Here is a 24799-nt window from a genome sequence, read left to right as displayed (position 1 = left end):
AGTGAGCCCTAACTCTGCCTGTTGTAACTAATTGTTGATTTGTAATGTTCATCCTGGACGTGATAAGCTGTTCCATTTGTGAACAGGATTTAAGAGTTCTCATAATTGTGGCCTTTCCTTCTTAATGAGTGGCACTATTTTTTACTGACACCATTTAAAATAATGTTTTGCAGATTTGTTTCTTTTGTGAGGAATAGTAAAAGGTTCCAGGGAGACAGTAAGATTTACTGTTGGAAACACCCTTGGTGGGTTTAGAGATGCGCAACTATCATTTTCCTGGTCTAACTGCCAGATGTCTAAGACTGTCTCCAAATGTTATTATGGAGAAAAGCCTGCAGTGAATCAGCAGGATTTCATACATTGTTCTACAAATATCCATTTTGTAGCTTTGTTGTGAACTGTGTAAAACTCCTTGGAATAAGACAAAAAGAAGACTCGTGTGTGGAAGACTAGGAAAAGTTGAACATCATTTGGCCACTAGATGGAAACAGAAGCAGCAAGTGTGTATATGTGTGTGTTAACTATATGTTTTTGCATATTTACCTGAATATTTTAATCTCTTTTCTTCACATGAATATAGAGAGAGTAAATAAAGTAATATTTAGTATTGCAGTTCAAGTCAAGAATGAACTAAATATCCTGTTCCTTTGCTCTGAAATGTTTGCAAAGCCTTTTAAATTAATGTAGGTTATAAGGGTTTTCTTGCCCATTGTGCACATTTGCTGATGTGCTGATAACTTTGTCTTCTGTTTCTGTTCCACAGTGACGTACTATAATTTTTGGCTAGATTAGGCAGTTTGAATTAGTTGTTCAGTCTGTGCAAGCCTAGACAGAGTTTTAACAACTGTTGATAGAAAAGGTCTGTCATGGACAGGTATGTGGAAAAATGCCAATCTGACTGGGAGTTCAAAGGAAGCAAAAGAAATAATTTTCTGGCATCTTGGGAAGAAACCCAAATCTGTTTGCACAGATATGTTGGCCTTCTAGAGGAGGCTCACAGGTTCTTTTCTTTCTGTTTTGGTGTGTATAAAAATTAATAGAAATGGAGTGAAAAGGTGTTTCTAACTTGCAGGCTTCCTTTCCCTGCCAAAGAGCCTCATTCTCAAACCAGGCTAAATATCCCTCCCTAATTAGTAGCAGATGCAGCAGTACGTGCACAAGCGTTTGTCAAGAGGACATTTGGAATTCATAGCAGAAGGTGCTGTGCCAGATAGGAAAGGAATATGTGAAGCTGAGGCAGGGAGTTGTTAGGAGAGTTCAACAGTTGTTTTGTAAAGATAGGGAAGGAAAGAGGACAGCTGTTACGGGTTTTTAGGTAACACTGCAAATCAAGCACATGACCCTTGCTTCTCTTCAGCAGCGGTCTTCATCTGTTGTTTAGATATGTCAGAAAAGTATAGGAGTTAAGGAGACACCTCCACAATTGATCTTCAAAAATATGTTTAAAACATTTACAGATTTTTCTCCTGTCCTCAAATCCAGAAGCTTTTTAGCAGTGTAATGTCCACATTTTCATTTTCCATTTTTTCTCTTGCTTTACACAACATTGTTGTGTAAAAGAGGCAGACCAACTGCAAAGATATTAACGACTGTACCAAGACAGACAGAAAAACTTCCTGCTACAAAGAGCATAGAGGCAGACAGAATTAAAGAGAAAATATTTTTCTATCACCTCTTCTGGCGATGCTGCTACTATACTGTTATTATTTTTATTACTTCTAATGATGTTTAAAAATATGGTAACTGACAGTATATGTTTAACTGAAATTGTTCTTGTACTTAAATGTTCTTGTACCAGTCTCAACATACTTAGCCCTTCAATTTCAAATCATTATAATATTAATTCTCAAAAGTATTTTTTCATTTTGGTGGGTTTTATTATTATTTTAGAATACTGATAAATATTTGGAGTTTCATTGCAACGTTTCTGTCAGTCTCATTCAACACCATGACTACAGTCCTTTACATACCTGATGGACTGTGATTTACAAATGCCTATGTTTTCAGTGCATTTTTTTTACCAGCCTTTGTAGCCTAATCCAAAATAGTTTAATTTTATTATCTGAAAAAGAGATTTAAAATGTATTTTTAAATATAGGTGGAGGAGTAGGATCAGTCTTATGGATCATGAATGAACATCGGAGTGCAGAGCCTTCAGTGAGCACTTGACCCGCAACAGAATGACCAAGGGGGTAGAGTGGCACCTCTGTTGTCATAAGTAGCATTGAGCAGTATTGATGCAGCTCTTCCACCCGCTTCCCCTTCTGAAGTGCTCTGTGGTGGAAAAATGCTTCCAGGAAACCTGGCTTTGCATTTCCCCAAAGCCACTAACACAGTTTTTGGTGTTAGGAATATGGGAGTAATGTTGGCAGCCCTGCTATTTGCAATGACAAGCATTGTCAGAAATGCATAATTTTTATTGTCCTTTGGGAGTATCATAACTGCTGCCACATGGTCCCTGCTTTCCTCATTGTTTCTCTGCATAATGAAAAGAGAGGAGACAGGCTTCACGAGGGCAAGGGGAACTCAGCTGTGGCCTGATATATCCATAAAACCCTCTGTGAGGGCTACAGAATAATGCCGTAGGATAAGGTAACTGCCCTCACTATGCTGGAGAAGTTCTCATCAGTTGCTGTTTACCAAGGGGTGTTGGCATAATTTGGAGAGCTTCTGTGTAGACATAAGTTGAAACAAACTGATCAGCATTCAGTCACAAGGAGTGTTTTCAATTCCTAAGTGTAGAAAGTGACTAATGAGACTTTTCTTTCTGAAATTTTTTCAGGCACCTCAAAATCATCTCAATTCACAGAAATATGTGGCTTTGCTGTAAATGGAATATTCTAATGGCAAGGAATTGCAACTGAAAATTTGTAACCTGTACTTACACTAAACGTGCTTTATGTTATTGCTTTTTAGAGTTACCAAACTCCTTGGGACATTTTCTACCTAATAGTTATATAGTTACATAAGCTTTATTTTTTAACCTTATTGTAGAACACCCCTGCAGACACTGCCCTGTACTCTGCTGTAATTGCTGCCCTGATCTACTACTTTGCTAGCAATCATTTTCTTTAATGAATCATGAAGGATCCGTAAAATGTATTCATAATATTTATTTTACTGTTGTTAAGTCAGTGTGTTCTTGTGGGATTGTGCAATCTGGAGAGCTTTATAAATACTTACAAATATTGCTGACAAGCTGGAGGCAGTCCAGTGGAGAGCTACTAGGATGGTTAGAGGGCAGGAGCACACAATATACAAGGGGAAGCTGAAGAAACTGAGTTTGTTTTCCATTACATACAGGAGCTTTTGTGGACAAGCCAGTTTCTTCTGAGAGCTACACACAAATAGCATGGGGCAATGGTGACAAACTGCAACAGAAGATGACACATTTGAGCATAAGGAAAAAATTCCTTCCCTGCGAGTAGAGCATGTTTTGCCAGAGAGACCACAGGATCTCCATCTTTGGTGATACTTGAAGCAGGCCTTCCTCAGCAACCTGATCTAACTTTGAAGATGGCCCTGCTTTGACTATGAGTTTGGACTAGATGACCCCCAGAGGTCCCTCCTAACCTGAATTACTCTGTTGTTCTCATAAATAAATGCATCATAAATAAGCATCACTTCGTGTGCTCCTCAGCGCTTCCGAGCTCACTGATGATAAAATGACTGTAGGCAGTGTTGCTAACACTTTATGTGATTATGATTGCCTAAGTCCTCCTACTGAAATGTTCCCAGTTGCCTGTAGCTCACCAGGGAATTCTCTTTTATTGTGTTTGTGAAAATGTGCTCAGATTTCAGTACTTCTGCAAGAATTCTGTTTTGTGTGTGTGTGCTCAGCAGAAACTTGCTTGCACTTAGTAACTAAAATCTCCAAAGACCGTGACATCGCAGTTTGCTTAGGCTCTCCTACCAATTAGCACTGAAGAGCCTGCATGTGCTGCCGTCGGATGATGTCTGAGCACGCTTTGTCCCAGGGCTGCAGAGACCAAGCAGAGTTTCTCTTAGCGGCCACAGCCAGCTGCTGCGGGCTGGGATGTGGCCAAGCCCTGGAAACGAAAGCAGGAAGCCTGTCTCTTGTGTGCATTCAGTGACCCCCTTATTGGTGCCAAGGCACTGTGGAGGAGGGAATAGGTTCAAATTTAATGGGGACAAGAACTAAACTGGGGGAAAGGGATATGGGCAAGGGTTGTATTTATGCAGCTGTGTAGACATAAGCTGAAGGAGTCTCAGTGGCCCCACAGATGCTTGTCTGCATTACTTACCTGCTTGCATGCCTTTGGGGTTCCTTCCTAGAGTGACAATCTCCATATTCCAGGAGAAGCTTCCTAAAAGCATTGTAGTTTTGTTTAGATAGTCCTTTAGAATAAGCTTACCTGCGGTGCGGTTGGATCCAGCTGCTGTACAGCCTCTATGTGTGTTATCTGCTGCTGGCTTGTTAACTTCATGCAGATATTCCCTAAGGCTGATCTGGCATTGCATAACTTCAGGGCGGATGAGATAAGAAGCAGCCAGGGCCCATGTATGACAGTAAGAAACATGCAGTCCTGCATCCAGGGGCATACTGCAGTGCAGGACAGCAAGTGTGATGGTTATGCAGTCAAGAGGCTAGGCTGGACTGGTTAAGACAGGACGGAAGAGAACGCACCTGCTTGCTGTGTGTTGGAGGACCACTGTGGCAAACAAATAAAAGATTAGGGTTGTCTGAACAGAGAAAATGGGACAGAGCACAACAGCTTGAAGACTGGATCCTGTGGTAGGACAAGTCAGAAGCAAATGACAGGTTTGTGATACTGAGACACAAGGAATCACACTGGCAACGAAATGCACAGAAAAGCGCTGCATAAGCCCTGCTTTCTTGCAGAAAGCCCACAACTTACTTTCTGCCAGAGCCTGAATTAGAACTGGATTTCTTCATCTTATCAATCTACTGTTTCAGACTGAAGAGATGCAAATCTCAGTAGCAAAGCGCATGTCCAAGCCAGCTATGGAGCACCAGCCATTAGGCCTTTCCCATCCAGGCAGTGTTGTTGCAAAGGAAGGTTGGCTCATGTTTATTACATATTTTCTCCCTATGTGCATACGTCTTTTTTCCACTGCGCACCACTGTGCACTAGAGCTACAGAAAGAAAATATCAATCTGCTGGTGACTGAGATTCATCTAGGCACTGCACCAGAAGTGCACCAGTTTGGTCTCATTAGAAGCAACAGATTAGCATTTTAAGGTACTAAAAAGTGAACGTTTTATTACATTTCTTCTCCCAATTTAATCTGAACAGACCTGTACTATATTTTGCAGAAGGGTCCCATGGGGCAGTTGTCTAGGTATACTTGTTCAGCATGGGTAAGCATGGTAGAGCCAGTCCCACCCTGTGTTCATTTCATAATGGATTTGTGTCTTTTTAGTGGAAGCAATAGGACTTACATTGCTCAGGAGTCACTCTGATCCTGACATTTTTAATGTATAAGCCAGCTTTCTAAAAAGCTGTTAAAATGTTAATGTCTATTCAATGTACCCTTGACGTGAACTAAAAGATGGTTTTCCTAGAAGAAATTGCCATTGTCTGTGTCAACAAGAGGTTTCTCACCAGGACACCTGTGACAAAAAGTAAATCCATTTAAAAACTCTGCAACAAATGGCTAAATGCTGCAGCAGCTGCATTATATAAGGCTTTTAGAAAGGATGGCAAGGCTTCTGTGGCAGTAGCTTGGAGGGAGCTTTGCAGTATTTTGGGTACTTGATACCTTTTCATTTGTAATACTTGTGACGTTCATGTGATGTGTTTATTGTTGCAATCTTTAAACGTGCTTGGGTAAGTGCTCACGGTCACATAGCAGAGTTGTAGTTCTCATGGGCCCTTCTGGAATTCAAATAGCAAAAGAGAATTCACACAAATGTTTGCCAAAATGTATTTTCTGACTTTTTAGGTAGGTGACTTCTGTTGTCTTGATAGCAAAATCTCAGTGTTCCCTGTGGAGCAGGCAGCACAATTGTCGGATGCACCCTAATTGTACTACTTCAAGATGCCGAGGTAGATCCCTTAATAAATCTTGGGGTTTTTTATCCCTGAATTGAGCTGAACTAGCCAGTTTCCACCCTCCCACTTCAGGAGGTTTGCTGGGAACTTTTGGCCCTGAACAGAAAGCAGAGCTGAGCCCTGGGGCCATGCCAGTGTCTGTCTGTCCCTCGGCAGCAGCCTGCTCTCCTGGGCATTCAGCAACAGTGCCTTGCACACTCCCATGTTCACTCAGCAGGGGCAATGTTGAAAATCAACTCAGAACTGCAGTCAAGAAGTATGGGATATCAAAGAGAAAAGGAAGGAAAATAAGGGTAGAGGGAAAGCACCTTGAGGAAAGAGGCATGGAGTTAACTGGTGGAAGCAAAGAGCTCAGGGAGCAGAAGAGGGGATGAGAAAAGACAAAAAAGAGAAAATGGAAAGTGCAAAGGATTTCTGTCACTAGGTTAAGTTATAAAGTCTGAGATCCTCAGTGCTCTGAAACAGCATGAAAGGGAATTTATTCTCTGATCTTCCCATCATGTGCATGTTAGTTATTCTCTTTTTGCAAACTGAACTTAAAAAATCCCAGCAATTGCTTTTGACTATCGCCTTCCTAGGAGCCTGGCACCAAGTGTGCTCAGTTTCCACTGAAATGTATGAAAGTTAATTGTGCACTCGGGTTAGATTTATTGCACTAATCACATTTTCCTACTAGTATGTCTTTGGCCCTGCCGCACTATGACACATCGCTCACAAACAATACCACACATTTGATTCTTTGGAGCTTGAAAAAGACAGGTGCTTTCGGCTCTCCTCACAATTTACAGACATACAAGCCATGATGGCCCCTTCCCTTTGCTGAGCACTCCAATTCATCTCTCAAACTGATCATGGTATATCATCAGAGACTGCATCCCAAAAGCTGTGCATCCTCTGCCTTATCTTCACACGTAGTGTAGAAGTCACAGAGAGAATGAATGCTGCATGAACTGCTCCACAGGATTTACGAGGAGGAGTGGGGGGGAAAGACCATAACCTGCAATAGATAAATCTTTTTCTATCTGTCTCTGGTACAATCTCAGCAGCAAAATAAGCACATGGCAAAATTTCAGGAAATACTCTGTTCCTTCAGTTCTTCAAGTCACTGTTGCTTTTCACAGCTGCCTCCCTGCAGAGCAAACTAAAAACCTGTATGCATTCTGGTAACTGAGAAATTAATAGGAGTTTTTTTCACAAGTTCAGGAATATCAGTCTTACTGGTGCTAAATGACTACATGTTGAAAGGCTTTATTAAGCTACCTTTCCTTACAGTTTGGTATATACTCCCCTACAACATTCTGCCTTCTTTTATAAAAAAGAGTAAGTAAACAGGCGATATAGCTTAGTCCACCCCATGCTTTGCTACACTCCCAGACTGGTGCTTATATAGTAACTTGTAAGCAAGCCTGAGAGGTGTCATTTACAGACCGGAGACAGAGTAGAGTTCAAGAGAAGAGGACAGGACTTTACACCTTTCTAAACCTAGAATTTCATGCTATCCTTGCCATACTCCTCTTTCTGAGCTCTCCATATATACATTATACATAACTTAGGTTTCCTTGCAGCGGTAAAATGGAATAGCAGTTTTTGTCACAGAGCTGTGAACTGACATGAGGTTGCCCAGAATTTTTTGACTAAAAGAGAGAGTTTGTATCACGTTTGTGTTACATAGCAAAGCTTCTAAGTTTGTTGCTACTGACGAGGGATGACAAAACTGGGCTGACTGATCAAATAAAGTCTAATTTATTTTGTAGAAGAAAAAATATTTTAAGTCCCCATTGGTTGATACTCATGTCTATCTTCCTTGCAGGCTTCTCTTTTCAGAAGTATTGTAAAACAGTAATAGCTGTGCCAAGGAAGACCTAAAATTCCTTTAGCCTTGTAACCTGTCTCCTACATCTTCACTGGTTCCTTACCAAATGCACAGTGAAGAGCAGAAGAACAGGGCAAGCACTGAATATTCTGCCTCCCTCCAGTGTCTTGGAGGGCTTTGGAGCCAGAGGTGGGGCCTTGATATTTATTACCTTTGAATATTTTTTCCTGTAAAGATGACAGTTGTCCTTTTGAACATACAGATGTATAAAATTTTAGGATCCTAAATGCCATATAATAAGGACTTTCACAACTCAGCTACAAGTTGAGTCAAGAAATGTGTCCTTTTGTTCCTTTGAACCTGCTACTTCAGGTAGCAGGATAAAGTAGTTGCTTTAACTACTTCCCCCTTTTTTTTTTTTTTAGTTTCAAGAGACAGTGAATAATCAATCCCAGGTCACTCTTCTGTTCTTTCTAGTTTTGTAGCTCTCCCTACTAAGCTATCTCTTCTCTCAGTCTGGAAAGTCTTGCTTATTTAATGATTAAAAAACTGTTCTTTAGCTTTTTTAATAGCCTTGTCTGAAAACAGTTTAGGATAGGAAATCAATGTCCTTTCCAACTCTGCTGAAGGGGGGAAAACGAGATGTGTATGTGTGTGTGTATGCATGCGTATGTACACTCCTGCCCTCTGCAGCATGGTGGTTTCATCCTCAGAGGTTAACTCCGTGGTAGCACTCTCACAGTACAACTGGGTAAGGGCAGACCAGAGCACAGAGAGCCTCAACATGTAAATCCACTGCTGTCAAACATGACAGCAGCAGTTTGGAAAAAGTTTACAGGCTTTCTGCAGTGATAATGGGTAATGGCTCTTTGACTTACTTTCTTCAAGGCAGCATTAGAGATACTCCTTCTTTGCAGTGCTGCTCCTCTAGATGTTTAAGCAACTGATACTTTAATCTGCTCCTCAGTTAACATGGTTTGAAAAGGGCTTGGCACTTTTATGAGAAAAAGGATCCTGACTGAGCTCAAAATATTTGCTGAGTGATTTCTAAAAGAAGAAAACTTGTAAAAACATGTTTGATTTATAGTTTGGTGAGACATACTAGGCATGTTTGGGGGCGAGGTGTAGATTAATCTGTCAGCATTTTGCCACTGTCATAGGAATTTCCAGCATGTGCCACCCTGTTCTGTGCCCTCAGGACTCAAAAGGGATCATTCCTGGGTTTGGTTTCCCAGCTCAGATAACAGCACAAACACCTCACCAACACACTGAGACCTATGATGACCTACAATAGCATTATATAAGCAGTCACTTTAATGAAAGTAATAGGTCTATCGGCACCTCATGTGATAAAATTATGCCCCGTGCAAGGGGCCAGTACAAATTTAGGCACAGTGTGAAGCCCTCAGTATGGTGCATAATGGAGTTGGGGCAGATTTCCACAAGATGATGTTGCGTCCCTATTTGAAAAAGCTATTTTCAAAATTAAGAACACCAGAGTACTTAACATGAGCAAACCACTTTCTCTAACCTGTTTAGGAATAGCTTAACTGTTTCAGATGGAGATTTCTATAAAAGACAGGGCCTGATACTGAGATTGTCACCTCAAATTAATAAATTATAGCAAAGCATCAAGCAATTGAATACTGGATTTTGTAGTGAGATGTGTGAGGAAGACTTAGCAGATGGCATTGTTAGCTTTGCTACTGATATGTATTTTATTTTAACGTGTTTCTGCCATTTTATATCTCTGTTCCATCATGTGGACACTGTCTACTCACTCTACTCTCACTACTCATCCCGTCTTCCAACAGTTTTTCTGTCTTATGATAAGATAATGTCCCAAAAATTGCTAAAGTTTTTGAGTTTTGTTTTACAGCTGTAACTGCAGTCTCTTGACTACCTTAATTTTCTTTTTTTTCTCCTTTGAAATGTTATGATTTAATTTGGATGCTTACCTCAAGCTTAATCATCTAGAAATGAACCTGGAAATTTAATAAGGTGTACATGGGTATTTCCCATGTTCTTTGGTTCCTGGTTTTGTTGGAATAATTTATACTTTGAAAATAATCTTTTTAATGATAATTTGACATTTCCGTTTATTCTTCCTGGTAGAACTAACTATAGTTAAAAAAATTAAAAAATTGAAAGAGTGAAAAAATTACCTTCAGTTTTTCAAATTTCAAACAAAGCAAAGCTGGGTAGTAAGCTTGTATAAAACTTCATGCTATTGTTATTTCCTAAACTGGCTTGCTTATTCCTCTTTAATATATATGTATCTCAGATTTGTTGGAGCCAGAATTACTGGAGCTGGTTATACTGTCAACACAGAGATGTTAGCCAAAATTTCAGGTTCATTTAATGAATATAAACTGCTCTTCATAAGTCCATGTGTGGCAAGTGCAAACCATGCAAGCTGATTTCTTTTGTCTTTTATGCTTTTTCCTGCTGCTGGACTTACACCACAATGTCAAGACAAGGTACCAAATGGTTTTCTGCTTGAGCCTCTTACTCCATGCCATGTGGACCCAATCAGTTTTAAATTGTGCAGGATCACCGGCACTCAGCTTTAGGTACCTCATAAGGAGCAAGGATCATTTTTTGTTTTGTTTTTTCTCTGAAATAAGTGCTTCATTGCCAGTGAAAGAATTGGCCCAATCTGTGCCTGGCTGCTGGTTCCCGTACCTTCACTGCTGCCTTGCCCATGCTGGCACAAGGTTTTTTGCAGTCACATGGGAGGCTGGTTTGAGGAACTGATTTGGCTGAAAAATGCTCCTTTTTTTCTCCCCAGTGTTAGCTGTCAGCTGCTTCCCTTCCCTGGTCCAACGTACTACCTGGTCATACAAGCTCTTGGAGCAGGAGAGAGCAAGTGGCCCAGCAGCCTCCTTCTTCCTGTAGCATGGCCCCTGTGCCTGCTGCAAGAGTTGACTGAACTGCAGTCAAGTAGGAGAGATCAGTATCTCCAGATGGCAGATCAGTATCTTCAGATGGCAGATCAGACAGAGCACCTCAGCTCTTTCCTTAGGGGCATCAATTAAGCTCTTTGAAGTTAGAAGGCAAGAATCCATGTCTTTGCACCCAGAAAGCATGCCAAGTAGTCCAGGGAGAAGAAAAGTGGTAGAGCCCACCCAGAACAAGGAAGGCTTTGAGGCAACACTAGTGGCACGTGTCCATAGCACCATGGGAAGTGTTCAGTGTAGGGGAAGTTTTCACAACACTGTGCTGTGATGAAGAGATACCAGGCTTGTTTGTAGAGATCAGACACAACAGTTTGCAGCACAGAAAGATTCTCTGCACTCCCTTGCTTTGATACGAGCAGGGAACCCACAAAGAGATTATCCAACCTGTAGCTATTGCATATACTGTCTCTGCTGCTTAATTTAAATCTGTTATTTTAGGACATGATTTGATTTACTGTTTAGGTTTCTTAGCTACCTCTTCATATGTTTAAGGAAATCCCTGATAGCATCAGATCTTTTATGGGCAACCAAGGGAATGGCAAGGTTAGTGTAAATGAGGCTCTTGGGAGCCTGACAATACTACAACTGCATCAAGCAGTTGTATCAAAATGCATTCCTGGTCCTGTAAGCGTGAAGAAGGGCTTTGTGAGCTGTGGATTGTAATCGCACCATTAATTTTATGTCTGCATTGCCCAAGAACAGCAGTGTCTACTCAGGAGTCCCTTGCAGAACCAGTGCTGGCCACATGTGCTGCAGCATGGGGAATGTGGCTCCTGTCACCAGGATTGTGACCCTTTTTCAGCTCAGTTGTCATAGAATTGTAGAATCAATGGATGGTTTGGGTTGGAAGGGACCTTAAAGATCATTTTGTTCCAATCCCTCTGCCATGGGCAGGGACACCTTCCACTAGACCAGGTTGCTCAAAGCCCCGTCCAACCTGGCCTTGAACACTTCCAGGGAGGGGGCAGCCACAGCTTCTCTGGGCAACCTGTGCCAGTGTCTCACCACTCTCACTGTAAAGAATTTCGTCCTTATATCGAATCTAAATCTACCCTCTTTCAGTTTAAAACCATTGCCCCTCATCCTATCTCTACACTCCATGATAGAGTCCCTCCCCGTCTTTCCTGTACCCCCCTTTAAGTACTGGAAGGCCACTCTAAGGTCTCCCCAGAGCCTTCTCTTCTCCAGGCTGAACACCCCCAACTCTCTCAGCCTGTCCTCACAGGGGAGGTGCTCCAGCCCCCTGATCATCTTCATGGTCTCCTCTGGACCTGCTCGAGCAGGTCCATGTCCTTCTTACACTGGGGGCCCCAGAGCTGGACCAGCACTCCGGGTGGGGTCTCACTAGAGCAGAGAAGAGGGGCAGAATCACCTCCCTCAACCTGCTGGCCACACTTCTCTTGATGCCGCCCAGGATGTGGTTGGCTTTCTGGGCTGTGGGCGCACATTGCTGGCTCATACTCAGTTTTCCATCCACTACTACTCCCAAGTCCTTCTCTGCAGGGCTGCTCTCAATCCACTCATCGTCCAGCCTGATCTGTGCTTGGGATTGCCCCAACCCATGTGCAGGACCTTGCACTTTGCCTTGTTGAACTTCATGAGGTTTGCACAGGCCCTCCTCTCCAGCCTGTCCAGGTGCCTCTGGATGGCACATCCCTTACCTCCAGCATGTCAAGCGTACCACACAGCTTGGTGTCGTCAGCAAACTTGCTGAGGGTGCATTCAATCCCACTGTCCATGTCGCCAACAAAGATGTTAAACAGCACTGGTCCCAACACCTTGTCCTCCTTTCTCACAACTGTTGCTGTTTCTCTTAACATCTGGAGGCTTTCACCAAGACTAAGCATATGAAGAGTATGTCTGCACATCTCTCTTCTGCAAGCCCTGAAGCCATAGCATCTCTTGGCTGACTGGTGAGAAAGAGTGGAGAGAGAAGTTGTAAAATACAGAGGGAATTTTCTGTGTCACCTGTGGGGCCTCTGTCTCTGTGGCAGCCCCTCTTGTTTATTATATTAGTCTTCTATCTCAGGGAAGAAGGGTGAGCTTAAATATTATAAGTTAAAGGACCATTAGTGTATTGAAATTAAAATAGTATTATTTGAATTTTTATTGTCTTGGGCCTGATTCTGTGCTGTGCTAGGTCTACATGTAGTGGCTAATCTTACATCCTAATACCATGGCATAGCAGAATACCAGGCTTAGCAGAAGTTGTTTGCATTTTATTTCTGGAGTAACCATCAGAATATGATGGCTCATGTCATTCAGTATAGTGTTGTCTTGGTCACTGACATAAACAAGGTGACAGAAACACTGAAGTTTGCCATAAACACAAAACTTTGCAGATTTCAGTGCTGATTTGAGCCTTAAATGGTCCCTGTGCAGTTTGCATATTCCCACTGGAGATCTTTATATCCAGCGCAGTGCTGAGTGTTTCAGAGTAGGCGAAAGCAATCAAGATAGCCTCTCTAGGCATATTGATTTTTTCCAAAGCATAAGTCCCTGTCCTAGCGTTACTTTTAGCCCAGCTATAAAGGGAGGGTGCTGGAAGTCACAGGAGGGGTCTTGCTCAGAGACTTCCAACTCAGCTTTGCAGGCCATGAGGCAAACCCTGTAACACTTGCCTCACTCATGCCAGCAGGATTGCAAGCTGAAGAAGAATTTGTCTCTAGAGATGCAAATAAGCATCCAGGCTTGGAGTGCTGAGCTCAGATTTCCTGAGGCTAGTCCAGCACTGTGACCAGCATTCAGCGCTAATGAACGCCTGCTGAGGAAGGGCTTTTTAGTAGAAATAGTGTTGTTCTTTTGGTAGAGTCTTTACTTCAGTGTTTTAGGAGACAAAGCCATGTGTTCCACAATCTGCAAGATTCAACGTTAATGGCTGATGTAAACCTGTCTGACTCTTGGTTGTTCTGGCCTCAAAATCAATGATGAAGAGCAAACGTTATGGGCTCTTATTGATGAGTTCACCTCTTAGACATGCCAGTAAGTGCAAGTAGGTCTGAAATGTTGCAACATGCTCTACAGACTGTTTGTTTGCTTTTACCATCTAGTCTTTTTTCTCTGTTGTGAGCTTTTTGAGATCCAATCTTCTGCTGTAGCTTGTGCCTTTCTGTTGTGTTTCTTGAATTCAACCTTCTACAGAAAGATTTACCTCTTTCTTTTTATCTGTTTTCATTTAAAAATTATTTTGTAGCTACCCAGAATAACAAAGATTGAATCTTCTGAAAGAAACAGTGTTTGCTTCAGATGAGGATTTTTACATCTGTTCAGCTTGTGTGTGAGCCTAGGCTGGTTCTTAAGGCAAACACCAATTTGTGCAGGTTTTATACTTTCTGACTTTTTGGAAAACCAGAATAAATATTACTCGTGGCTGTAATACAGAAGAATTGGTGTCACTTAATCCAGCTGAATAACCACATGTGTATATTTGCACATGGCTTTCTGTTCATAGGCAGGTGTATGTAACTGAAATCTTACCTTCTTATCTTCTTATGTAGAATTATTTAGCCAATCTCCTGCTTTAGCTTATGGCCTCTCTGACGATCAGTCAAACACTCAGCCAAGTGTTCATTTCACCAAGTAAGGCAGCAGGGAGCACTGGCCTCCCTTGTGCCGACAAGCCTGTGTGAGGCTGTCTCTCACTGTCCAGATTTGGAAATGGCTTTGAATCTCCTACCCTTGAGATCAGCTTGGCATCGAGCACCCATTCCCCACTGGCTCAGAAGCGTCCCCTCACACTGCTCTGCTGCTCTGTGGGGTGTGAGACAGGAGTAACTGCTGCCCAAGGCTACAGCGGGGTGTCCAGGGGCAGGCAACATCTGTCCAAAGTGGGGGGGACAGGGTGGCTCTCCCCACCTGTGTGGGAAGCCAAACACCCATCTCGTGCGTGGACATGCAGTTCCAGCCTCCGGTCAGGCAAAACCAAACCTCTCATTGCACATACAGCTCTTTGGGATACAGAGAGTCTCAAAATTTAGGTTCATTTTTAGTATCTGTTCAGCAGTTGCTTTCTATAGCATGCATTTAAAAAGAAGCAGCTTCCAAGTATAGGTGCTGTAAGGATTTATAGTTCATGGCTTTGGCATTTTTTCTTCTCTCTGTGTGCATTTTTTTTCCTCTTTTTTTCCTCTGTCTTTTTCTACCTACTTATTCTGGGCTGCTTGTAGCTCAATGTAACATCTGAAGTGACAGATATTTAAAGGTTAGTTGAGGGGTTCAGCACTATAAATCTCAAGGTGAAGATTCTGCAACCATCTTTGACAAATTCTGTTGAAACACAGGCCATAATATATAATTCATCTCACCTTTCCAAACTTGCACTGGCCCTGCAGGACCATAAAGATTTAGTGTTTGCTTAAATAAACGGAGACAGTATGATTTAGTGTATAATCAAAAATTAGATCTAAGTAAAAGGGTGACATTTCACAAGGTCACTCTTCTTGCTGTAACAAAAGCAGGTGTCTGTATGGTGAAAGAATGGGAATAATTAAGAATTTCTGAACCCAATTAGAATTGCAGTCAAGAAATAGTATACTGTGGGAGATATGCTAGGTCAGTCATCATAAACATTAGTTTTTCCCTCTTCAGATATTACTTAATCCTTAAAATCTGATCAAACATGTAATTTGTGTTTCATTTCAGCAGATTTTGTTTTATTTAAATACATTACTGACAATGAGCCAAAGCTAGTTAGTTTTCCTTTCATTTTCTTTCACATAATGACATTACACATTAGCTGCTATAATCAGATGTTTACATTTACTTTTTGTCCTAATGTTTTCTAATTCTAGTCTTACCATTCAGTCTCTCTTTTCTTAAATTGTATCAATATATCCTTGTAAATATCCTTATAACATATCCATAACATTTCAAATTTAAGAGACCTTTTTATTTTAAAACAATCACAACTAGGAAAATCTCGCAAACAGTTTCTGTGTATTACTGCTGAGAGTGTGTCGGACTTCTGTGAGTAATAAAAAAAATTACCATTGATATGTGTCCATAGGGATTAGGATCTAACAGTGTGAACCATGGAAATGCCACACATAGTATGATGGTGAGAACCTGGTTTTCAAAAATGCAGGAAGATTCAAAGATCCTTTAGAAATTGTATGATAAGAATGAACATATGCTTATTGTAGATTGGTAAAATTCTACCCTTTAAAAATTTGGAAAATGTTGCTATCAAAGTCTTCCTGTTGAAAAAGAAGATAGCATCCTTCTTTATTGAGGTCCACTGCATTTGCACCTACCAGGACTAATGCAAAAGACCTCTGACTGTGTGGCAACATGATAACATCTATGAGACCTCCTTGAAGACACATTCTGAGGCAATTTCTTAGAGAAATTCAAATATTCTGAGCAAAATTGGCGAACCACGTGGGATGTGAAACAAGGCTGCCAACATTAAATGTAGTAGGAAATCATAGAATGACTTTCTACCCAAAACTAAACTGGATCTTGGTTTTGTCTCTCTCTTACACTGTATAAATCTATTTTACTTGCTGATGTTGATTCATACCATAGTAAAACCAGCACCGATTAGAGAGGAATTTTTCATCAAAGTGGAACAATTTCCTTGAGTAAAACTTAGTATCACCACTCAGGGATGTTCTCACATGAATTATCCTGATAGCTGTTTCTATTTGTTATTTTGAAGACAAGACTAACCATCTTGCACTCATCATGTGTTTCTGCTCACCTGTAGAGGGGGTGAATGAATCACTTAATCCCATGTGCCTCAGTGCCAAAAATGTAATTTTGGTCATTTTGTATAATTATAGCTTGTGGTTGTTGCTGAGAAAGTGGTGTGATTATAACTTTATTCTTGAGACCTGTCTGAGTAGCAAACTCTTTCTCTTACTGTGCAGGGGTGCAGATGGAATCACAGTTGCTGAGACCACAGTCAAGATACAGAAATCTGGCTAAATGCATGCAAGTGATCTGTGGGGTGTTGTAAGCTTAATTTTCTTACTAAGGCATTGGAGCAAAATCAACAGAATGACTGCCAGCTTAAATGGTACATTTGTTGACACTTACAGAATAGCAGAGGGATACTGAGAGAAAAAGGAAGAGAACAAGGAAAGTTGGGCCAGAAGTGAGGTGGCGCACAATCGCTGTGGGAGATGAGTTCTGCATCTACCTGCCTTCAGGCTTTCCAAAGCTACAGAGTCTCCAGAGCAGGAAACATGTATCTCATAGTAATACTTAGTGTCAATCTATAGCACATATATCAGTGATTAATACCTGCATTTAGAAACCTGAATGTAAATGGAGATTCCTAACTGACTGGCAATGCAGTGTCTGACACACTAAAGCAAGTTGGTGCCAGGATTTTCTGAGTAATCATTTTGGCTTTGGCAACTGTTCTTTCTTCCCACATTCTAAGCCCAGCTGAGGTTCATGTAACAAACCTCCCTTCTCCCCCCATTTTCCCACTGCAAAAAGCGGAGAAATGCATATGTTACAATAATTTTAGGGAAATTATATGTGATATTGTTTGAATGATAGCTTGAATGAGGGCATGTACAAAGCTCTTAATGTATTTTGTGTCCAGAACCTGCTGACTTTAAGTGCAAATTAGAAAGCTCCTAGAGGAGAAGGAAGTACTATTATAGATGGTGTGTAAGAGCATTTTTTGACTAACCTGTGTTTCTTTTATTGTTTTAAAGAATCGTTAGGCATACCCCTATTGACAGTGCCTATTAGCCTTTTTGTTAATCTATATAAACCATGAAGACTATATTGCTTCTGCATGAATGTCAGAAGAATGAGCCCCTTCTTGGCATAGTATCCTTAAAGTCCATGCTTTTGTCATAAATGGAGTCTTAGGCATGCTGAAGGCTAATATAACAGTAATTCTAGAGACCTAGGTTGGTGTTTAGTTAACTTGAATGTTTGGTCTGTTTTGTCCAGTCAGGAAATGGCTGTGTTTTAAAATTTAAAAAATCAGGGCTATGGTTATTTGAAAAGACTAGTTTATGGAAAGACATTGGAGGAAGATGAGAAACAAGCCAAGTGAGAAAGGCCTATTTTTTAATAGTGATCAAACTTCAATATATCTCTGGAGGCTTTATTTCAAGTACTGAGAAGAAAAGCCCCCACAACTCTGTCTTTGACTCTTCTCTAAGCTCTGAAGCCCAAGACTGACAGCACTGGGTTCTCACAAAGAGGGAACAGGTGTTAGAGAAAGTCAAGTTCAGCAGAGGATACATAAAACTTAAATCACTTTTGGCAGTCTGTCAGGAAAAAAAAAAAAAAAAAAAAAAAAAAAAAAAAGATACTTTCTTTATAAATATGTCCACTGTTCTTTTGGATATGATTGTTTTGCCTAAATCTCCTCTGCAATAGTAAAATAAAGATGAGTCTGGAGGCTTACTTCAGGCCACTCAGCACCATACAGATGATCAGAAGATTCCTTTAGGCTTATAGCCAGATCACAGAAATAAAAGCTGAAGGAAAATATGTATTCTGTTAAACTCAACTCTCTTCTGAGTCATGAGTGTTCCCTGTTTGCATGTTCTCTAGTGCTTTGTTTATCCTAGTGCTGAATTGCCAATACTTTGAGGGGGGTGTTTTTCTGCTGGTAACTTAATTCCGTCAGTCTACTATCATTGGTGTGATTTCTCTCTCCTTTGGTATTTACATCATACCAAATTTCAGAGTAAGTTAAAATGTATCCAGCTCAGCAACTTTTCCATTTTGGGAAGAATATCAGATACTCCCTGTTTGTAACTTTAAATGTGTCACATACATTTCCTTTCGTGTGCAAGAGTCCAGCTGGGATCCAAAGCTTGTGTGTAAGTCATGGCCTTAAGAACTTGGTACTCTGGTTGGTTGGTTGTTTTTTCCAAAGAAAAGTAGTTTCTAGATTAGAAGGATTCTTACATGATAATCACAATATTAGCTTCATTTCTGACAATGAAGAGTGGAGATTGTTGCTTTATAAATACTATTAAAAGGACAATCCTGATAGGTCTACAAGAACTCTACTTAAGTGGGGGACAGAACTGTTGTCACAGTCATTTTCCTTTTGAAACTCACTAGAAAAGATGCTTTTACAGGGACACTGCAAAACTGCAAAGACTCAGGTTCTTGCTAAGTTTGAGAATGGATGGAAAACAATACTTATATTCTTCTCTAGTTTGTTTTTAAAATTTCACTGGATCTTCTTTGAAGCTGCTAACTCATAGTTCATGATTCATTGCAATCATAAAGCTCTGAGTTACTGAGCGAGCAAACATCCTGGCTACAGTAATCAAATAGACACTCTAAAAAGCACAGGAGAAGTGCTGCATGCCAGAATGTTCTAAAACACTCAAATCAATTCAGCCTTCTTTGGGACCCAAGAAAAGATATTATGGTCCAGATGTGCAAAAAGAGTGAAAATACCATATAAGCCCCTGCATACTTCACAGTCTCTGTAAAGATGAAACTGGGTGGTTCTCATCATGAAGAATTGTGAAGAATCAGCATGACTTTCAATCTTCAGGTTTTCAAAGCCGTATATAGTTTTCACTCATCACTGTCACTGATCAGAGTACAGGAGGTAACTCCTTGGATTGCTTTCAGGGCTCAACCTTTGTTTGGTGCACGTGCCCTGGTTGTGTGAGGTAGATCATGTAGCAGAGGAACCTCTAAATGACAGGTCAGTAATGTCCCTTGGAGTTTCACTCTAGGTGTGGAAGGTAACAAATAATCCTAGTAACAGCCTCTGAACGTTTTTTGTCTCCTTAGTTTTTATATTGATATATGGTGACTGTAACAGGGAACTTCCCTCTGAACTGAAGAAAAGACTGCTGCTGACTTTTGGGAGTTTCCTTCAAAGACATTCAGATCATTGTTCTGTGGATAAAACTGACATTTTTCCTTCACTTACTTCACTTAACTAAAAACCACACCAAATTCTACTACTTCAAATTCCAGATGAAGATTGATGATTTGTACTCTATGAAAATCTCTGTAGATTATGAGGCAGAATTCTTCTGTCATGTATGAAAGTGTTATTGCACATAAATTAGAAAGTCATTATTTTGAAGAATGGTTAAAATCTTCAGAAGCCAGAAGTAGCTTGAAAGTTCAGCAATGGGAAGTACGAGAATTTACAGCTTGACTCATGTCTCCCAAAAGCAGCATGAATTAAAAGGACTGAATGTCAAGAACAAGGCCAGATTGAGGGCTAATATCTTTGTGAGTTACTTCATTCAAATGTAATGAGGGTGTGGAGAGGGAATAAATAACATGAAACATCAGGATGCATTTGTGCATAACCAGCACTGTTTCAATGATGAAATACAGAGTTTGGGACATAGTGTCATTGGTAATTGACAATACACAGCTGCATCTCTCTAACGAAACCTGGCAAATTCATAGGCCTGCTTTTATGGAGCACTGATTACAGTGGACCTCATGGTTTAAACCTTGTTAGATTTGTGAAGAAGACCTCAGTCTTTCTGTTGGGTTGTCATTATTCTGCAGGTGTCCTTAAACAGAGGTGCATTGCATCAGTGCTTGCTTTTTTCTTTTCACGCTGTCCTTACAGCCACCTGCTTTCTCCTTCAGTCTCTTACTTCAGTATCTGGTTTGGGTGATCCCAGATACATGCAATTTCTTCTCTACATTATCAGGATATGTATGTGCTGGACCAAGAAATTGTCATCTTCAGTATTTAAACTGAGTGACAGTGTGACTGCAAGTTTGCATCAGCTCCCATGTTTCATTTATAGTTTGTCAATATTATGTTTCTTCTGCCTTCACCTCAAGTCTTTTGCTACCCTTTTCTGTCTTCCTCTCATACACACTTATGTGTCCTCTTGCGCTTTTCTTTCCAAACATGTCATCTTCTTTTCTCATCCTTTTTTTCTCCTGTGTCTCTGTCCTTCTTTATCTTGTGCTCCCTGCTTTTGCTCCCTTTGTCCACTCCCCCTGCAGATGTTAGCTGTGCTGTAACTTTTCCTTTGTAAAAACACTCCCCATTTTGTTCTCACGTTAGCACTTCTGTTGTTTGTTTTCCTGATGCTGGTGTGCAGCTGTTCGCTGTCACCTGGCACAGCAATGCACTCACTCCACTTGTCCCCGCCGCCTTTGCCTGGCTCTGGTGCTGGAGGCTTGGTCCCATCTTGTTCCCCGGCCAGACCGAAGCATGACTGTCCTGTGTGAGTACTCACTCCAGCGCTGATGAAGTACCCCCTCTGCACAGCTTCTTCTTTATAGGAAATGAGCTAATGTTAAAACAAGACAGATAAGTTGTCAGATTTAGTCAGGACCATCACGATGTGCCCTAGCGTGACTTTTCCATTAAGGTAGTTGTAAAGTTGCAGTTCTTAACCTACATTCACACCTAACAGTCTAAATCCCCAGAAACTTTTGAGTATTTTCCTCTTAGGGTTTGGGGAGATGAGTGTCAGCTTGGAGCCCAGTTTGGGGATGCCAGATTATACTTCATCTTATCTTTCTGGAAAAAAGTTGGTCCTGTTTCTGAACACCCACCTCTGGTGGGAAGCTGACAGCTTCGGAGGGGCTGTGTCTCAGATAGGACATCCCTTCACCCCTGCGTGGTGGCTTTATTATGCTGCATGAGGGTGAGCAATAGGTTTGCTTTTAGACAGCTGTTAACTTTGAATGGGACTTGAGACTGGAGATTGCTAGCATGTGTGCAGGAGAAAGAAGGATGTTGGAGACTTTTGTCAGTACTGTAGAATTTGTTTCCTTTGAGAAAGACATGGAAGACCTTTTGTGATGTTTGCTTATTGCACATACTGTTTGTCCACGGGACTTCATTTGTACTTCCATATTTCCTCATATGCCCTAACACATGATGTTATTCAATACTGAACATCTACAGCAATGGTCATAACAGATAAAGCATTATTCATTATTATTTTTATACATACTTTCTTGAAAATGTAATTTCACTTTGAGTTACAACTATATAAGCAATTAATAGATAATTAGAAATGTGTTTGTTACGTTACTGCCTTTCATTTAAAAACACTGTGACCTTCAGCTCTGCTTCCCTTTATGTGTTATATACATATGTAGGCAGGCCAGTTGATACAGCTTGCCTGTAACAGAAGTCATGTTATTCTACCACTGCACATGGGAGGGCATGATTTGGAAAGCACAAGCCCAAGACCATGGAATATGGCACATGTCTCACTCCTCCTTGTACTGTTTCACGGGCAGTAGTACTGAGTAATGCTGCATGATTGTTTTTCCCCCAGTCCTGAGCTTTATTTACTTAATTTTTGTGTGTACTATTATGGACACCACATCAGTAAGCTACATCAGTTTCTGTTCTGTGGATGCTCAGTAGCACAGAAAGTGTGCAAAACCAGCACAGCCATTGGACTTTGATGCTGTGGAAAAGCTCTGCTTCTGCAAGGCTTTTATTATTTTAACTATATCAATCTCACTTGACATAAAAAGGAATAAATTTGTTCTGGAAGAGAACAATCTGAAAGTGAAGAGCGAACAATTTAAGTGAAAAGCCATTGCCTCTTCATGCGGTGTTACCAAGCTCCAGGATTGTTTTTTTATGGTTTTGGTCGTTGATTATGTTGCAAACTTGCTAAAAGATCCTTCTGGCATTCCCCAAAACACTGTGCACACCCGCCATCTGTTATGCAGGGATGCCTACAGATTCCTGCTCAAAGCAGTCTTCAATGCAGAAGTGAGAACATATTCCTCTTTCATGTTCCTCAGCAAAACACCTGTACTTATCAGGAGGTATTACAATATTTAGACTTACTCCATGGACAAAATATTCTCTTACGCAGCATTTCTCTTCAGTTTTCACTGCAATATAGCATCTTACTTATTAAACTTTGCTTTGTTTCTGTTGAGTAGTTTATGCAAAAGCATCTTATCTATTACTGGTATGAAAGAAAATGTCTTCTTTTCCCCAGAAAGTTGTTCCAGAACTTTACTGTTGGCCCTTCATGGACAGGTTGTACCTAGGACAAAGGCTGAGTCAAACTAGCAAGCAGCCTGACAAGGAAGTGACTTTGTTGTCTCCACTTACCACATCCCACTCTCTGTATATGTGATATCTGACAATTTATTAGTATTAGACTGTACCTATTTGAAATATCATCATTTGAACAACAACAAATGTTTATTTTGCTGCGCAATTTGAATGAATCAGAATGTCATGGTACCAGAGAAATCAGCCTTCCCTTATTAAGTTGCCCAACATTCGTTGAGTTTCGTGGATTCAGAAGCACAACCTAACTGATAGAGCATTCACTTTCAATGTACACATTTGAGCTATAGTAAATAATATTCCAGGTCTTCATAACTGTTTCCAATTTTAGATTTAGTTAATGCCCCTGTTTACATTTCCATCTTTCTCTATTATGCTCTAGCAATGACACATTGTGTATGCTTTGAGAGTGAATTATAGGAAGATACATACTGTTGCATAAGGTTTCTTCTATCACTGATTTGCATATTGGAACATGTTATTCTTCTGTAAGTTTAAGTTTGCCCTAATTTTGGTAGGTATCGTAAATTCTGATAACTGATAATTCTGCATAAAGCTTCTAAAATTACTACAACCAGAAATACTTCCTTTTGTTCAGCAAAAATATATCTTCTTGTTAAATATTGTGTTTGATTAGCTTGATTTTTTTGGATCATTCATATCCTCATTATTATTTCACCTACCCATAGGTGAAATACCCATACTAGTAAGGAACATTTCTGTACAACTTGTGTACTGCTCCACTGTTGTTCCCACAGAAGTACTAAGAGCTCTGGTGGCAGTAGGACTTTCCTGAAGATAATGATAACCTATTTTGTTACACCCCGGTTATAAACTCCTGTTCCTTACTCATCCACACTCAAAGGGTGTAACCCTAACCCTAACTCCCTTTAAATTTAAATTTTATTAGAGGGACTTTTAGGCAAAAAACCAAGGAAACTTAATCTCTAAAGGAATTAGCCTTCTGGCACCTCTAGATTTTTTTTTGGTTTAAAGTTAATCTTTATTTTTAGCCTATTTAAAGTCCATCCAAATTTTAGGATTTGTTTTGTTTTAAAGTCCATCTCTATATAACTTTCAGTAAGCTGCAGTTGCAGTACCATGTTCTCTTTTTAAAGATAGAAGAACATATGGCATTGAAACTACACTAAATAGAAAACTGCAGGCTGGTTACCCGCAAACAAATGTAAGCAGAAGAGATGGCACATCTGCATTCCTGATTTTTTTCCATAAACCACGCTATTGTTTTAGCTACTGTTTTGGCACAGTTTCTTCTGTTTGAGCCAGAGTTTAGACCATGGCTAGTCTGTTGTCATAACATAGTGAGAGCAGAATGTGAAGAGATTTTACTCTTTGCAGCACAGTTGTGGCAGCTGAACATTTACCTTCAGCTAAACCGAGGGGCAGGACTAGGAACTCTTCTACCAAATTTTTAGTAGTCACACTGGAAGACACAGATTTACCATTTTTTTCCATGTTTTCTACTGTTGAATCTGCGTATTCAGCCAAGCCATTATCTTGAATGAAGCAAATGGTTTTATTCATGACAATTTGACTGGAACTTACTGGATCAGGTAGGAAAAGAGCAAGTGTGTTTCCATGTTTTGTTCTGCTTTTCTAGTCTATTTAAAATCTCAGTTTGACAGCCTTTACTTTCAGTACCCTGCTGCCTTTATGCCTAAATGCATTCAGCTGAGCTATTGTGTTCATTTGTCACATTCTGGTACAGTTTGTTCAGGAGATGGAGCTCACACAGGGTCCTGTACAACATTGATAATTGACTTGTGTGGGAAACAAGGAACTCAGGAGATCTACTCCAAGAGTGCCAAGACTTATACAAGTCAATATGTCATTTTCCTCATGTCAGTCACAAAAGCCTGTGGTTTTGAAGGCTGGAAACTTCACACAGAAACTGGAAACAATCAATCAGAAGATAATTTTTCTTACAAATCGAACTGGTCACCACACACATATATATATATATGTAAACAAATAAACCATAGTA

General features: G+C 40.5%; 1 protein-coding gene across 5 annotated transcripts in view; it reads left to right on the top strand.

The window, feature by feature from the left end:
• The window catches only part of GHR (growth hormone receptor), a 131249-nt gene that overhangs the window by 86889 nt on the left and 19561 nt on the right, over positions 1 to 24799 (top strand). Inside the window, exon 1 of one of the 5 annotated variants that reach the window (XM_074855961.1) lies at positions 16748 to 16766. The exons of the other annotated variants lie outside the window; for them this stretch is intronic. The gene's annotated coding sequence lies outside the window, so the exon portion shown is untranslated. Of the gene's footprint in view, positions 1 to 16747; positions 16767 to 24799 lie in introns of those variants that run through there. 5 annotated transcript variants of the gene reach the window in all.

The sequence above is a fragment of the Strix uralensis genome, chromosome Z (assembly GCF_047716275.1).
Source record: "Strix uralensis isolate ZFMK-TIS-50842 chromosome Z, bStrUra1, whole genome shotgun sequence".
NCBI lineage: Eukaryota > Metazoa > Chordata > Aves > Strigiformes > Strigidae > Strix > Strix uralensis.
Note: the sequence above shows the minus strand (reverse complement) of the source record. Positions and strands in the feature narration are given on the sequence as shown.